Raw genomic sequence first — 16,561 nt, 5'->3', positions numbered from 1 at the left:
ATTGGTTGTTGGTACACACTGAGGGTTCATCCAGACTTCCTTTTGTGTTTCTAGACATAGCTATGCACTTTAAAGCACCATGTCTGAGCACTTGTTGTTGTTGTTTTTTCTTGAGTTTATAATTTATTCTAAGTAGCCTGCTGCCCCAGGCCTCAGATAAGCTCTGCACAGGCCTGGTGTTTGGTTGACATTTGTATATTTTATAAATAAAAACAGTGTGCTTCATAGGCCCCCAACAACACATGTCTCCGTGTGGCAAGGGTGACCTAACTGATAAGTGACTGTTCCCAAATGTCCCTCTGCATAATCTATTTTATTATGATGTCTGCAAAAGTGTACTGAACCTGTGGTTTATTTTATTCTTATTGTTCCTTGTTTCTTTGTGGTTTGTCTTGTTTCATGTTGTTTTTGAAAACCGAATAAAGGCATTATTATTATTATTATTATTTGGGGGGGAATAAAGCATATGCTGCAAAGGGCCTCAATTCACCAGGGGGAGTCCCAGTTGACTGGCATATGACACTAGTAAACACTGTCCTGACTTTGCCATTGGAAGAGATTTTAGGGATGCTTTTTAAAGAATGTGGCAAATGGCATGACTTCTCCTAAGACATGTAATCAAGGCAGGGTGGGTGAGTGGGATGGCTCCTTCTAGCTCATTATTGTTGATACTCTCCAGGGTTTCAGATGGGGAACTTTCCCAATCTACCTGGAGATATGAGGGTTTGAACCCGGAACCTTTTACAAAGCAAGTACTGTACCACTGAGCTGCATTTACGTTTGTTTGGTCTTCGCTGAGACCGAGATGCACGGAGTGCTGTCCCTTTTGCCCTGAAGAAGACAGTTGTATGAAGTGGCCTCTACAACCACGCATCCCAAATGCAATCAGAAGCACGCCTCTGACAATCAGGCCCCCTTGGCCACCGGAGCTTTTAATCAGGGCAAATGTTTATCAAAGACTCTTGCTCAGGTCACAAGCTGTTTTCCACTTGGCTCACTCCAAAATGTCTGAAGCTGCTTCCAGATGACAAATTATTCATGTGCCTCGTCCCTTAAGGAGCCGTCAGCTGGTATCATCCTACGGTTTGGCCACTGATTCTAATGATGAGAAGAACCACTTACATTTAGTGTGTCTGTGTGTTTGTTTGTGTGTGTGTGTGTGTGTGTTTACACACATACAGGAAAATCCCCGCTTACATGAGGCTGCTGTGTGCGTCAGTGGGACATGCACAAGTCCTCCCGGCTCCGCCCTGTCCCCATTCTGCCCACTCCATCCAATTTGTCCACATCACAGGTAGAAACAGTCTTTTAAGCAGCAAATGGATGGGCATGAGTGGTTGACAAATAACAGCAGGCAGCAGCTGGCAGCAGGCCACTGGGGATGCGGCTGCAGATAGTGAGCATTCTGAGGTCAGAGAGAATCACATGGATCACAGGCCGCTCCAAAAAGCGGCAAACTACAGAGCCTATTCTGATGCTCTCTCTTTAAACAAATACTCATGGCAATTCCATAGTTTTCAATGGGGGAATGAACTGGGTTTTAAAGGGCCACACTCTGGTCTGGAGCCTTGATCATAAGTGGTATTTCATAGCTTCAGGGTGGGTTTGATGGCTCCTCAGGCAAGGAAGGACCATAGCTCAATGGTTAATTGTCTGCTCTGCATGCAAAGGTCCCATGGGATGGATGGGATGGTCCCCTGTCTTAAATCCTGGTGAGCCTCTGAGAGTCAGTGTGGACAGTACTGAGCTAAATGAACCAATGGTCTGAGTACAAGGCCACGCCTTTGTACCTATGATTTATGGATGAGTTAGTTGATGGGTGAGTTGCTCAGAGGGCTGTAGATCATCAGTCTGGCAGCCTGAATTGCTGAGTCCATGGCCAGTGTTTGATAACTTACTGTCCTCTTCCATACTGGGAAATGTTTGACACAAAGCACACTCAGTATTCTTCCCTATGAATTCTGGTCGTCAGTATTCTCTGGGTGTCTAGATATCCCTTGAATATTCAGCACTGGTGGAGCAGGAGTAAAGCTCTAGCAGCAGCTTCCATACTTCTTCCCCAGAATGCCCTGGGAATTAGGCTAGCATGAAAGGGGAGCTGCATGTTTTATATTCTGCATCTGCACTTGATATCTGAAGTATTTGATCATATCTGACAGTTAATGTACAGTAGATGTCAGTTGTATTTGACAGAATCTGAAATCTAGCAGTTCACATTGGAAAATATTCTACAGTGAATATTTGATCAAATTTGACAGCTGACATGCAGCAGCAGCCAATATTTGATGGTATCTAACCTGCAATTGCACTCATCATTTCAAAGTATTGAAATGGCAACTTGCAATGAAAATTAGTGGTGTTCTTGTTTTACATTACCTTCATATGCTTTATTGTTCCGAATAGGCAAATGTCACGTTTTGATGCCGGAATCTTGAATTCTAAAAACAACACGCAAATGTAAAATCTTGCTAATTTCAACGTTGTGCAGTTTCAGCCCTAATTTCTTCCTCTTTCATGCTAGTATAATTCCTGGGTCATTGTGGGGAGGAATCATTGAGGTAGTAGATAGAGTTTCATTCCAGCATCACCATCTATGAAATGATACTGAGGCTTTTAAATTGTTTGAAAGGTGGGGTGCAAGAAAGTGCCCAAGTATTTGTGGTGATGAGACACTTGTCTCCATGCAGACTTCAGGCATAGGGTCCTGGTTTGAGTAGTCTCTGAAAGCTCCCCCAAAGATGCATTCAAATAAGGGGATTGCTCTTGAATCTGAAAAGTTTAGAGTCATGCCCAGATGGTTTCAGGGAGGCTTTTTCCCCCCAATGGGGATTTTGAATAACCCCTAAGTCAGGCTGGGGCAAACAGAAGCTGGAGTTCAACAATGTCCAGAGGGCTGCAGGCTCTCCACCGCTGCCCTGAGTTGTATTAGGCATTTACCCAAAACAAAATTCAGTTTTGGAGGTTCCTCTTCAGGGAAACCATTTGACAGCAAGCAGAAGAGGTATCGCGAAGTCTAGCAAAACGAATCAAGAGGCTTTTGTTCATCTCTGGGATGCTTACCTTTTCTGCTGTATAATTTGACATTGTCCATCACAAGCTAGTAGCTTAGCTTGGTTGGACAGGACTCTGACAGTTCTTATGTTTCCTTAATGATTTCCAGAAAGAGAAAAGCACTCAAGAGATTTCTTGTTCATTCAGAAACAAATTGGTGGGAACTTCAGAGGAGGGGGGGGGGAGAGAGAGAGATAACAGCACCCCAACCTTTTCCGTTCGCAGCTGCCATCAGAACATCCATCCACGTTCTAGCATGCACCAAAGAACGCCAGGCAATATTTTCCATGTCCAGTGAAGTCTCAGCTTGAAATAATTCATAATTTAAATGCTATATCAATACAAAGATGACAGCCTGCAGAAAGAAATCGAAGGGAATTTGATGAATTTCCAGAAGCTGCTGGAAGCATTCTTGCTACTTCCCAAGACCATCCTTGTAGCTGGTGCCGTGGGCAGAATGGGAGCCTGGTTTGCAGAACTATTCATTCCCACGGCTTTATGTACCTTCAATCCAACCTTGGGATTTGGACTTAATTTAGGGGGTGTGATTTGGGCCTCTTCTTTACAGGAAACACAGCAGAGATCTACTGTATCTTAGAACATTTATTTCTATCCTTTGTCATCCACTTTCTAGCATCAGCTCCCACAGTCTGTGGGTACAAACTTCAGGAATTCCATTAAAAATGGTTTATAAACATGCCTTAAAGCAGAAGCTCCCCAAGATTATAAATGTATTTCGGTGTGCTGATGGAGGAGAAGAAAAGTTCTTATTAGGGCCTTTGATTGAAAATACATGTATTACTTTCCCTTTTCTTTCTCTGCTTTTCCATCAAATCTTCGCCTCTATTGAGTCAAATGTTTGTGAATCAGTTCTACTTGATTATGCAGAATGATTACTGGGCTGCAGGATTGAAGTTAGCATTTATTGTTTTGTTGTTACTATTTATTTTAGTTTTTATCTTTCTCCTGAAAATTCAATAAAGTTTTTTTTTAAGAATAACATTCTAAAATTATCATAAAATGACAGCTAAGGGTACCTCACTTTTTCTTTTCTCACTTGCTATTCTATCTACTGGAGAAAAGAAAGAGGATAAATCTCTCAGGGGCTTAGGATTGTTCCATTAGCACAAGGAATTACATCTGAGTAACATCTATTTTTATACCCCAAAATAGTAAATTTGTACGTTTGGGGGAAGAATCACTGCACCCATCTGAAAACGAGTTCTACCCATGTTTTGATTCCCTATTATTATCAAAGTGGGCAAGCCAGAGCTTTGGACTTAACAGAGAAGATTCAGACCCAAATAATAAATCAATTCAGGATGACACAGAGTGGATCTGAAACAGACCAGACTGCTTCCAAACATAACAAATACAAGGTGAAACCTGTGATCACTCCACACCCAAGTAATTAATGCTTGTGCATTAATTTTGTGTGTTTGTGTGTCCAATTGGCATCAATGGGAATGTTTTTCCTAATAGTATTGGCAGTCCTGAAACCTCACCAGGGGAGGGGAAGGTTAAGCCTACCCTCCTCTAAAATGTATTAACTTAAACCCAGGTGTGACTGCTAAACACACACACACCTTGAAGCTTGGGCCACAGACATTGGCAGGCTTACAAATGTTGACCGGGTCTAATCAAGGTGACCACACTGAGAAGCTGGAACATGTCCAGAAAGTCTGACAAAGATGGTGAAGGCCTGAGAGTCCTATATGAAACAGTTGGAGGATTTGAGTATGTTGAGTGTGATCAAGAGACAATTAAGAAAGAAAAGGATGGCCATCGCCAGATATTTGTAAGGGTTGTCACATGGGTGATGGGTTCCTTTGGGAGGAAAGGTGGCAAATAAATAAATGATGATAACAATAATCATGGCTTGTTTTATGATAGCACTCACTGGCACCTTTTGAGGGGGGAAAAATCTGTTTTACTGTTTTAACAGGTGTGAGAAAATTCCAGCAATGAAGACAGTCAATTTTTCAATCCCGGGGTCCCAGCTCCTTCCCTCCCCACAGATGGATAAAATGCAAGCTGTGGAGTAGTAAAAAGAATTTAAGTCAAAACAAAACAAATTGAGGAATTCACAGCTAATCCAGGAAGTTCTTCCAGAGATGGACATGTGTACCAGGTGCTGGTACCCATGGCAAATTTTTCAGTATATGAATACTGTCGCCTCTTTTTTTAAAAAAACAGAAAAAGCACTAATAAGAATAATAATAATGCTGTTCCCACACTGAATCAGGGAGGTGGAGAAGATGACCTTCAGATTCCCTCCCAACACTATGTTTTCTTAAGGCTAAGTATCTTCATATTGTGCCTGTCTGAGCTCTGGGTTTCCAGCCCTGAAATTACATACAAATAAGTAGTAACAGACATATCAAGTGGCTGTGATGATAGCTGGCACGGTGCACGGTAGCAGAATTTTGCAGGCAAGTGCACAAGAGCTGGGGAATTTTAATATTGTCTTTCCCTACCAGTAATTTCCAATGTTTATGCTCTGCGGAGTTCCTTGTGAGTGTCAGAGCAGAACAAATGTCAGTTTTAATGGACTTGCTAAATCATAAAAAGCCTCTTGCAAAATTGCATCCGATTAAAAGCGTTCTATTATTCACACACAAATATTTAGAGAGGTCTCGCAACAGCGAGGGAAGCTTCGTGACCAAGAAGCTTCACCTGCAGGACTCTGTTTTTTGGTTGGGAAAAGTGGAATCGTTGGGCAGGCTAGCCGCAGCCATGCACCATCAACTTTCCCCAGGAGACGAAGCAGAGCCCGGCATTCCTCGTTCCATCATTAATTCATGGAGGCAACACAGAACAATATTCGCTACAAGTTACAACCTCCGTTACTGCACTCTTTGGTGTAACAGGCGATGTCAACAGAAATATGCAAATGCTTAGAGGACAGGATTTGTTGCTTAGTCTGACGTCTTGCCAGCTCCATAAATGGCCTCCTTACTTCATTTGCATAGGGCTTGTTGCTAATTAGAGAGACTGTTCCATCCTGGCTTTGTTTGAAATAGCATGTGCTTCAAGCAAGCTCTTTTTTATTATTACTTCAAAACAACAACCACCTTCATAAGAACATAAGAAGCACCTGCTGCATCAGGCCAATAGCCCTTCTAGACACCCAGATGCCTGTGGGGAAACCTGCCAGCACAAGAACACACTCCTGCCATTTCCAGGAACTAGTATTCAGAAGCATTTCTGCCTCCACATTGGGGGCAGGGGGAGTACCATTAGTTCCTTCTATTCCCCAACAAATCTGGCAATTGTGCTTATATACAGTACAGTGGTACCTCTGGTTACAGGCACTTCATGTTACAGACTCCTCTAATCCAGAAATAGTACCTCAGGTTAAGAACTTTGCTTCAGGATGAGAACAAAAATCACACGACTGTGGCGTGGCGGCAGCGGGAGGCCCCATTAGCTAAAGTGGTGCTTCAAGTTAAGAACAGTTTCAGGTTAAGAACGGACCTCCAGAACGAATTAAGTTCTTAACCCGAGGTACCACTGTATATAAGTAGGCTAGCTACAAGGGATGGCTGTTTTCAAGGATGCTAACATGAAAACTGATGAAGGATCAGTCAGAAACATTGCAAAGGTTAGCAGTGATCACTTAGAGGTTTGGACAGTTTTGTTCAAATAATTGCTGGCTGTGGCTGATCAGAGTTCTAGTCTGACACATCTGGAGGGAAGCCAACTTGGGGGAAAGGATGAATCACACAGTGCATGGCTAAACTATGGAATTTGCTCCAGCAAGCGAAGTGAAAACCACCAACTTGGATGGCTTTAAAAGAGGATTAGCCAATTTCATGGAGGCTTTCAGTGCCTGGGAGCTATGATGGCTGTGCTTTACCTCTACTCCTTAAGACAGAATGCCTCTGAAAATGAGTAGGGAATGGTAGGTGGCAGGGGCGCTGACTTGGGCCCCAGGATATGGGTGCCCAGCGTGTGTGACGTGATGTCATAACATCACATTTTGATGTAACATCATGACGTCACACCCCCCGCAGCCTCAGAACCTGACTACCGGTGGCACCGGAAATCAGATTCCGAGGTATTGCAAGGCCTCGGACAGCATCTACGAGGTCCCATGAAGCCTTGGAGATGCTGCCTTGCAAGACCTTTGAACCTTACTTCTTTCAAGGCCTCAGAAGCTGCATTGCGGGCCCTGTGATGTGGGTGCTGAGCAATTTTTTTGTGGGTGCTCGGGCCCCCAAGGCCCCCTATAGTTGGTCCCTCTGGCAGGTGGGGAGAGTACTCTTGAATTCAGGCTTTGCTTGAAGGTGTCCCATAAGCGTCTGGTTGGTCACTGAGAACAGAATATTGGACCTGATGGGACCCTGGCATGGACCAGCAGGGCTGTTATGTCCTTAAAGCTTGCCTAAATTCTATGCATAAGGAATAGTAGGAAGATGACAAGGAGAAGGACTGCATGATTCTTGTCCTACCACGAACAGAAAGATGGGGAAACTCCTTAGATGACGGCCTAAGGCTGCCAATCCTACATGGAAGTGAGCAGTGCAGTCTTTCGCATATACGCTGCTGGGGTGCAAAGATCTGCCCAGCGCCCCCAAATTTAGTTTAGCCCCCAAATTAACTTTTATTATGATGTAAGAGTTAATTTTGTGTGCACAGTGCCATTGAGAATGACAAGGGCCATTGTTGAGTCAAGTGCTGCCATTGTGAATGACAAGCGCCACTGCTAGTGCAGTGCGTCTTTGGTAAATGAGCGCACAAAGTCGAAAGTCCTTTAGGTATACATTTTGGCAATACCTAGGTATATATGTATATTTTTTTCCTAGCTTGATCAAAATTATTATTTCACTATAGGTAGATAGTTACAGTAAGAGCTTAGGCGGCTTCAGTGGTGGGTGCCTGGCACCCCCCAGAATTTGGTGCCCTGGTGCCCTGCACCCCTTGCACCCCTGGGTAAAGACGGCCCTGGAAGTGAGTCCCAAAGAGTCAACTCAGTGGGATGAACTCCCAAGTATTCTGGATTAGGATCAGAATGCAAGGCTGGCATTGTAAACACACACTGTTAGAAGTAAACTTCTGAGTACACCTCAGACATACTTGGATTGTAGGCAGCCTTTCCCAACTTGGTGCCCTCCTGGTGTTGTCGGAGGCCAATTCCCATCAGCCACAGCCAGTATGGCCAATAGCCAGAGATGATGGGAGCTGAAGTTCCACCATATCTGGAAGGCACCACGTGGAGGAAGGCTGAGAAAATATAAAAGGTCCTGCCCCCACTCTCCTCTCTGATGTAATTCAAGCTCTGGTCATGACTCCCATCAAGCTCTCCTTTCTCTCATTCTGCAAAATCTGGATTAGCTTTGGGAGAATGCTGAAGTTCACTTTGGGCAAATGCTGCTGCTGGGTGTATTTTCCCCCTTCTTCATGAAAAGGTTAATAGCTCTCAATGAGGGCTGCAAACTCAGCATTTCTCTGCTGCTCGATATGCTGCCCTTTCCACCACAGTCACATTTTCATCATGCAGACCATCTCTTATTTCAGTGTTCACCCCCCACCCACCCATCTCTTTTCCCCCAATCAATTCCACAGACACAGCGGCAGCTGAAGAATCAGCCTGAAGAACTTAAAAGTAAGCAGCCTGTCTCTCTGGCTTAATCAAAGGAAGAACAGTCAACAAGACTCCCCCTGCACACACTCTTAATGGTCTGGTCCAGTCCTGCTTTTCAATCTGGGAGATTTTCATCCTCAGCCAAACCTAGGGATGAGCAAATCTGCTAGTTTCCATTTGTCTCAGGTCCTCCTTTCTCTAGTCTTAAATTCAGTTCTCCCCATCAGTTTGTGTTTTATATACATTTTAAAGTCCTCGTGGAAATTCTTCAGCATTTTAGTGTAAATTTATCTTAAAATTACACATGTTTGTATGCAATTTTGGCTATTTTTTTTTTCTTTTCAAAAAAGCTATTCTCCCCCAAATGTAATGCACTTCTGCAAAGCACATTCCCCTAATAAAATGCATTTCTGTATGTCAATTTCACTAACCAATGCTTTAATATTTACACTTTCCCCTGGTGCCATCATTGCATATATTTAGGCACTGGGCAAAAATACATTTTCCCCCCTCCAGGCCTTTGGCTTTTAATTATTTGTGGCCTCATTAGTGAGTGGAATGTTTTAATCCTGACTTTTAAAAAATGTGAATGTATTTTATATTCCCCCCATCTTGTTTTATGCTAATTTTAATCTTTGTGTTATTTATATATTGTTATAAGTCACTTTGAGTTACATTTGCGGGGGGACGCCTAATAATTTTAGTAAATAACAATAATTACCCTAGTATATGCATTCTTGTACACATTATTTACCTGGAGAGGTATGTTGCAAAATTCCAAGAAATGTGAAATTTGGAGGACGCCTGTGTTTTGGTTTGCATATAGTTTCAGGAAGTGTGAAAGTTCACACTTAAAGGTGAAATAAATCAAATTTCTCCCCCATCACTAGCCTAACTTACCTCACACTTTTTTTTTTTTTGAGAAGATGAATCCCCTATCTCCTTAGGAAGATAGACTGAATATAATAATTTTTAAAACACCTTTCTGACAGAATTTATTGTAAAGTAGTGCCTCTATTGCAATGTGTGTGCACATGTGTACGTACACACACACACACACACACACACACACACCCCATAAGCTCTATGGATCTTATTTCTTTTCACAAATCCCCTTCTGTAAAAGAAGTTGGGAAGAAGTTTCCTTTAACAGATATCAGAGCAATTAAAAACAAACACCCCTGTGACTGGGGAGACAGAAAGAATTTCATTCCTCAGAAAGAGCATATAATAAGCTCTGGGATGATGGGGAAAGAGAGGAAAATGTTTTGCTTGTTGGGGAAACTGAGAGCAATGGACAGCACATTTCTGACTCTCAAGAATTGACTCTCTAAATCCACCTCGCCCCCACCGTTGCTCCAGTCAAGTAAAGATAGGAGATAGTCATAAATCTATTTGATTTTAGTTTGTCAATTGTAAAGCAAAAATAAATCCTTGCTAAGCAAGCTGACCCGGAACATTTCTGCAAGAGTGATCATCCATGCCAAGGTTCGCCTCCCATTTTTAGTCTCCACTCACAACAAATATAACATTGGAAGGTGCCTTCTACTGAATCAGACCACCAGTCTGTCTAGCTAAGTACTGACTACTCTGACCGACAGTGGCTCTCCAATTTTGCAGACAGGTGTCTTTTATTGCCCAAAGGGGAGAATTTTGGACAACTTCCCAGTAGCATGTGTGTGTCACATGCCAGAGACTAGAGAAAAAAGAGGGCAGAGGAATTAATAATAATAATAATAATAATAATAATAATAATAATAATAATAATTTATTTATACCCACCCATCTGGCTGAGTTTCCCCAGCCACTCTGGGCGGCTTCCAATCAAGTGTTAAAAACAATACAGCATTAAATATTAAAAACTTCCCTAAAGAGGGCTGCCTTCAGATGTCTTTTAAAAATAAGACAGTTGCTTATTTCCTTCACATCTGAAGGGAGGGCGTTCCACAGGGTGGGCGCCACCACCGAGAAGGCCCTCTGTCTGGTTCCCTGTAACCTCACTTCTCACAGTGAGGGAACCACCAGAAGGCCCTCGGCGCTGGACCTCGGTGTCTGGGCAGAACGATGGGGGTGGAGACACTGCTTCAGGTATACTGGACCGAGGCCATTTAGGGCTTTGAAGGTCAGCACCAACACTTTGAATTGTGCTCGGAAACGTACTGGGAGCCAATGCAGATCTCTCAGGACTGGTGTTATGTGGTCCCGGCGGCCACTCCCAGTCACCAGTCTAGCTGCCGCATTCTGGATTAATTGCATATTCTGGGTCACCTTTAAAGGTAGCCCCACGTAGAGCGCATTGCAGTAGTTCAAGCGGGAGATAACTAGAGCATGTACCACTCTGACGAGACAGTCCGCAGTCAGGTAGGGTCTCAGCCTGCATACCAGATGGAGCTGGAAGACAGCCGCCCTGGACACAGAATTTACCTGTGCCTCCATGGACAGCTGTGAGTCCAAAATGACTCCCAGGCTTTGCACCTGCTCCTTCAGGGGCACAGTTACCCCATTCAGGACCAGGAGTCCCCCACACCCGCCTGCCCCCTGTCCCCTCAAAACAGTACTTCTGTCTTGTCAGGATTCAACCTCAACCTGTTAGCCACCATCCATCCTGCAACTGCCTCCAGGCACTCGCACAGGACCTTCACCGCCTTCACTGGTTCTGATTTGAAAGAGAGGTAGAGCTGGGTATCATCTGCATACTGATGAACACCCAGCCCAAACCTCCTGATGATTTCTCCCAGTGGCTTCATGTAGATGTTAAAAAGCATGGGGGAGAGGACAGAACCCTGAGGTACCCCACAAGTGAGAGCCCAGGGGTCTGAACATTCATCCCCCAACACCACTTTCTGGACACGGAATGTAAACTTTACTATTGTACAGTAGGCTAGATTCCATAGCCTTCCAACATTTCGAGAGGGGAAATCGAGGCACCCTCTCACCATTCTGTTGACCCTGTTTCTCACCCACTCACCCTCTCCCTGATGCCCCTCCCCCCCTCATACCTTTCTCCATGGCCTCCACCTCCTCCACAGGCTCAGGAGATGCTGCACCGGCCTGCAAGTCCTAGGTGGGAGCTGTGCCAGGCTGTGTGGCCTCTGACTCCTCCTCCACTGGCGCCGCACTTTCAGAGACTTCTGGAAGTGCCACAATGAAGGGAGGAAGAAGAGTGATGAAGTACAGGGTCAAGGAACGTTTTCCTTCCATTTTTTGGTCCTGCACTCTGGTGTGAGACAGCTGACTCATGCCACAGGGTGGGACGGGGGGAAAGCCCATCTTTTAGTCCCGCACTCTGGTGCAGCCAGAGCATGGGAGACAAAACGGGACATCTGGGATTGTGATCGAAGCTGGGGAGGCTTCTGTCAATCCGGGATGTCCCACTTGAAACACTTAGAGGGTATTATATTCTACACAAATGCACAAGCCCTGCTCTACTTTCCACCCAGGCAAGCAAGCTTTATCAGAAAGATAGGAAAAAACAGTCAAGGAGAGTAAGAAGCAGAGCCAGTGATAGGTGTGGCTTTGGGAGGGGTGTAGCCTGAGGAGAGTCCCAAGGGACAGATGAAGGGGCCTGGTTGGGCCAAAAGCTTGAGATTCGCCATCACTGCTCTGCCCAGAGCAACTTTCACCCAAGCAACTTTCAGGAGTGAAAAATAAAAGTTATAAAAGAACCAGGGAACCCTTAAGGTGTTATTATGAAGTGGAAGCTTCTATAAGATTACAGTGGCACCTCAGGTTACATACGCTTCAGGTTACATACGCTTCAGGTTACAGCCTCTGCTAACCCTGAAATAGTACCTCGGGTTAAGAACTTTGCTTCAGGATGAGAACAGAAATCGTACTCCGGTGGCTTGGCAGCAGCAGGAAGCCCCATTAGCTAAAGTGGTGTTTCAGGTTAAGAACAGTTTCAGGTTAAGTACGGACCTCCGGAATGAATTAAGTACTTAACCTGAAGTACCACTGTATCATGAATGGGAGTTAATCAGCAGGACAGTTCCTCTTCCTGTTTGATTGCCTTGGCCCCTACCTGAAGAGAATGAATCTCCCCTCACCTTTTGTATGAGGGAATATCTGCCAGATGATGACAAGTCAGTCCTTCCAGTCACCACCAGCTGTTGCTATATCAAACTGGAAAACTGGGGTCAGTGTCAAGGTTTGGCATGGCCAGGTATTTGCCAAGGGTCCACCTCAGTGGGGAGGCCTAGTGACAAGTGCCTCACTGGGCCTGTTCCTCCACTTCAACATTGCAATGTGCTTCACTCTGGTCCAGATACCAGTGGTAGGGAGGAAGAAGAGCAGGCAGTGCTGCTGCCTGCTTGCCCACTGTCTCTCTACCTTGCAAGCAAGCAGATGGTAAGGTAGACCAACTCGGGGAAAGCATTTCATAAAGGAGGCCTTGCTCAAGCATCTTTCAAAACCTGGAGCCAGCACTGTCCTGCATAGTGTCTGTTCTCAGAAAACCATCATTTGTTCATGACCCCAGAGAGACAGAAGATGGTTATTCTTCATCCCCATCCTCCATCTGAATTGGGGAAGAGGCTGCTGGGGTAGTCAAAGGGGTTGCATGATGGATGGGAAGTTTGGAAAACTAAGTTGGAGATCAATAGAAGAATATACAACCAATGCATCAGGCATGTTTTCCTTGTTTGTGAAGCACTAAATCAAAAATAATGAATGGTCCCCTCAGCCACCTCAGCACCTCCAGTCTTTCCCAGCAGAGCAACATTCCGACTTATATAGATTATGCCTTTCACTGGCATCTATCCTGGGTTCACCTAGTCATTCTGGCATTGAGTCATGATGTTTTTCTTTTAATATCCTTTCCTCCCCTACCTTTCCTTTCTCTTTCAATTTCCATCCAGCCAGCATGCTGCTGGTAATCTTCAGGCATCACATTCACGATTCGCTCTTGCCGATCTATAGGATGATAAGTTTCTCCTGGAGTGCTGAGTTCCTCATTGAGCCAAGTCTCCCTAGGGCTGTGGTACAGCAATATTAACAGAACTACGAGCCATCAGGAGTTTGAACACCTCAGTGACTCTGAAATGATTAGCTCCACTGCTCTTAAGAGCCCAGGGCTGCAAATGAAGTTGGAGGACCCAGGAAATTAAGTACGGGTAAGAGCATTGAAGTGGGAGAAGAAGTTGCATCCACCAGGGGGTCACTGAGAAGTTCCATCATGACCACCACCCAGCTCTGCTTCAGTTCATTCTCCCCAGATGACCCGGTGGTTGTTGAGAACATGATCATATTTCACTATATGCCAACCTGATGCCCTCCAGGTGGTTTGAACTACAACTCCCATCATCCCTTACCAGGGATGTCATAGAATTCCAAAATCAGGAGCAGAAATTGCTGGTGTTTGCTGATTTGTTTCATGACCTTGATACAGTTGTTTTCAGTCTATAAGCAATGCATAACTGATGATGCTTTGCACTGAGTTTCTTTTGCGTTGAAATGAATGGTGTAGAATAACATAATAACATACTTAATTGCATCATTAATTATAAGATTTTTTTCCACAGTGATCAGTCAGATAAATAGTTTCATTTTTGACAGAAGTTGAACTGTAGCAGAATGGAAACAGTGAATGATATCAAACTATGTATGCTTCATGAAACACAGTAGAAATATGCTTTTGAGCACACACCAAGCTATGTTGCTTTTCTAACCATCGTCCTTTCACCTTCCTTGAATATTCTTACAGCTATTTTGCTTAAGAGGGTGCCTCCAAATCCAGTGCAAATTCCACTTTAGACTGAATCCAGTGGGAACATGTCTGGACATTGCAATTCATAGCTGGGCCTTCTCTCCTTCCCAAATAAAACCAGAAACATATAAAACTGGTGCCTTTATCTCCATCCTGCCCCATATGTTCACACATTTGGGATGATTATCTACTTAGCTTTCACACTCCAGGCAGAAAAGCATGAATATTCACTGCATCCCTAAAAAGAGAGTTTTAACCCTAGTTACTGGTTTGCAAAAGCACCTCTCTCTCTCTCTTTTCATTTTCAGAAAACTACCATTCTGGGTCAAGCAACGGAAAAGTTAGTGTTTTTGAAGATCTTTCTCACTATTTCTTCTTCTTCTTCTTCTTCTTCTTCTTCTTCTTCTTCTTCTTCTCCCACCATCCTTCCATTTCCTGGCAAGAGCCTTGATTTCACTGCTATCGGGACCTCTTTCTTGCCACCAGAATATAATCTAGTCACATTCCAGGCATCTGTGTTTTCTTTTCCTTGCCTGCTCTCCTGCTGTAGATGAGAAGAAAGATGACAGCTTCTGGTAGCGGAAAGAACAAGCACAGAGGGCCTTGTTCTGTTGTGGGGCACCCGGCGCAGGAGATGGCATAGAACAATCATTTAGTGTTCATTTTACAGCAAGGCTAAGCGCTACTTGTCAAAGAAAGAAAGAAATGGGAAAAGAGGAGCTAACGTATAGTTTAAGAATGTGGGGGGGAAATCATACTTAAGAAGAACCTGCTGGATCAGACAAGTAGACCATCCAGTCCAACATCTTGTTCTCATAGTGACTAATCAAATTATGGGATTTGCTACCACCAAGATGTAATGATGGCTTCCAGTTTGGATGACTTTAAAAGGTATTAGAAATAATCCTGGAGGATAATGCTATCCACGGCTACTAGTCCTGATGATGAGTGTGCACTACCTCCAGTGAACATGTGCTGGTTCCGTGGGTTACCCAAGAGGTGAGGTCCAAGTCCGGTCCATGGTCAAAGGTGCAATGAGGAGGCAGTCCGTAGTAGCTGAAGCTGGGTGCAGGGCAGGGAGTCGGGTGAAGTCAGGAACAGGCTTGCAAGCAGGGAGCCAGGGAAGGTCAGGAGCTCAGGCAGGTAAGCAGGACAGGGTTCCGGCAGGAACTAGCAACCAACAATGTTGCTCCCGCAACTTGGGACTGGGGCTGGCTGGCTTTTATCTGCCCTGAGGCATAGGGCGGCCCCGATCCTCTGGTGACTCGCCTCTCCTGGCCTGGAGGCGAGCACTCCACCTGCGGGAACTTAGTTCCCTCCGCCTCTCTGCCCTGAGCCTCTGCAGCTCAGGAGAGGCTGGAGGGTTACTGGACCCAGAGGCAACCTCCGCTTCCCCTGACGGGGCTGAGAGTGGAGCACCTGCAGGCAATGGGTCCTCCATCACCTCAGGAGCCACAGCAGACTCAGCTGATGCCTGCAGCTGAGTATCCAGCACAGTTGAGGACCCTTCAGGACCCCGGCTCAGCTGGTTCTGGAGGCGGGGAATCCTGTGGAGGCTGGGATCCCTCAGGTTCAGCATCCGAGTCCGAATCCCAGGCCATCACAGAACACAGCTGATGAGAAGGTGTTGTGTTTGTGTCCTGCCTGTGGGCTTCCCACATGTATCTAATTGACTATTGTGGGAACAGGGTGTTGGACTAGACAGGCCTCTAGCAGGGCTTTTCTTATGCTCTTATCTTTCTCTTCCCAGCTTAAGATACCACCCTAATATTTTATTTTATTGGGGGCGCATCTTTGGAAAGAACAGACTATTTTGAGAGTGTTATTGTTGGAATGGGCAGGCTCACAAAGGCAAGTGATGAGCTTGTCTTATGTGACAATATTTGTGTCATATTAAAAAATAATACACAGCTCTTGAATGTATTAATTAAAACCTCTGAGTAATTGGATGCAGAGTGACATTTTCCCCATTGCACCTGCCTGTTTCCTAGGAATGCTAGTGAAGAACCAGTGGAAGCCACTTTGGAGGAGGAGATGGAAGCACTTTAGTAGAAGATGCTGAATGAGGTGCATCCTGAGACATAGCGTTGTTTGACAAAACCCAGCAAGACACCGGCTGCAGAGATTCTGATGAGGATGGCATTTGAGATGTAGCCAAGTCCTATAATTACCTCTGTTGGAAGATGAATTTTGTGGTCCCTTAATACAATAAGGAAGCT

The 16,561-nt window shown here is 44.7% G+C and overlaps 1 long non-coding RNA gene across 1 annotated transcript in view; it reads right to left on the bottom strand.

Moving 5' to 3' along the window:
- LOC308574725 overlaps positions 1–16,561 on the bottom strand; it is a 325,877-nt gene that overhangs the window by 138,262 nt on the left and 171,054 nt on the right. The window lies entirely within an intron of this gene.

Source organism: Podarcis bocagei (genome assembly GCF_964188305.1).
Source record: "Podarcis bocagei genome assembly, chromosome: 15".
In the NCBI taxonomy this organism is placed as follows: domain Eukaryota; kingdom Metazoa; phylum Chordata; class Lepidosauria; order Squamata; family Lacertidae; genus Podarcis; species Podarcis bocagei.
This window is presented reverse-complemented; position numbering and strand designations above follow the sequence as displayed.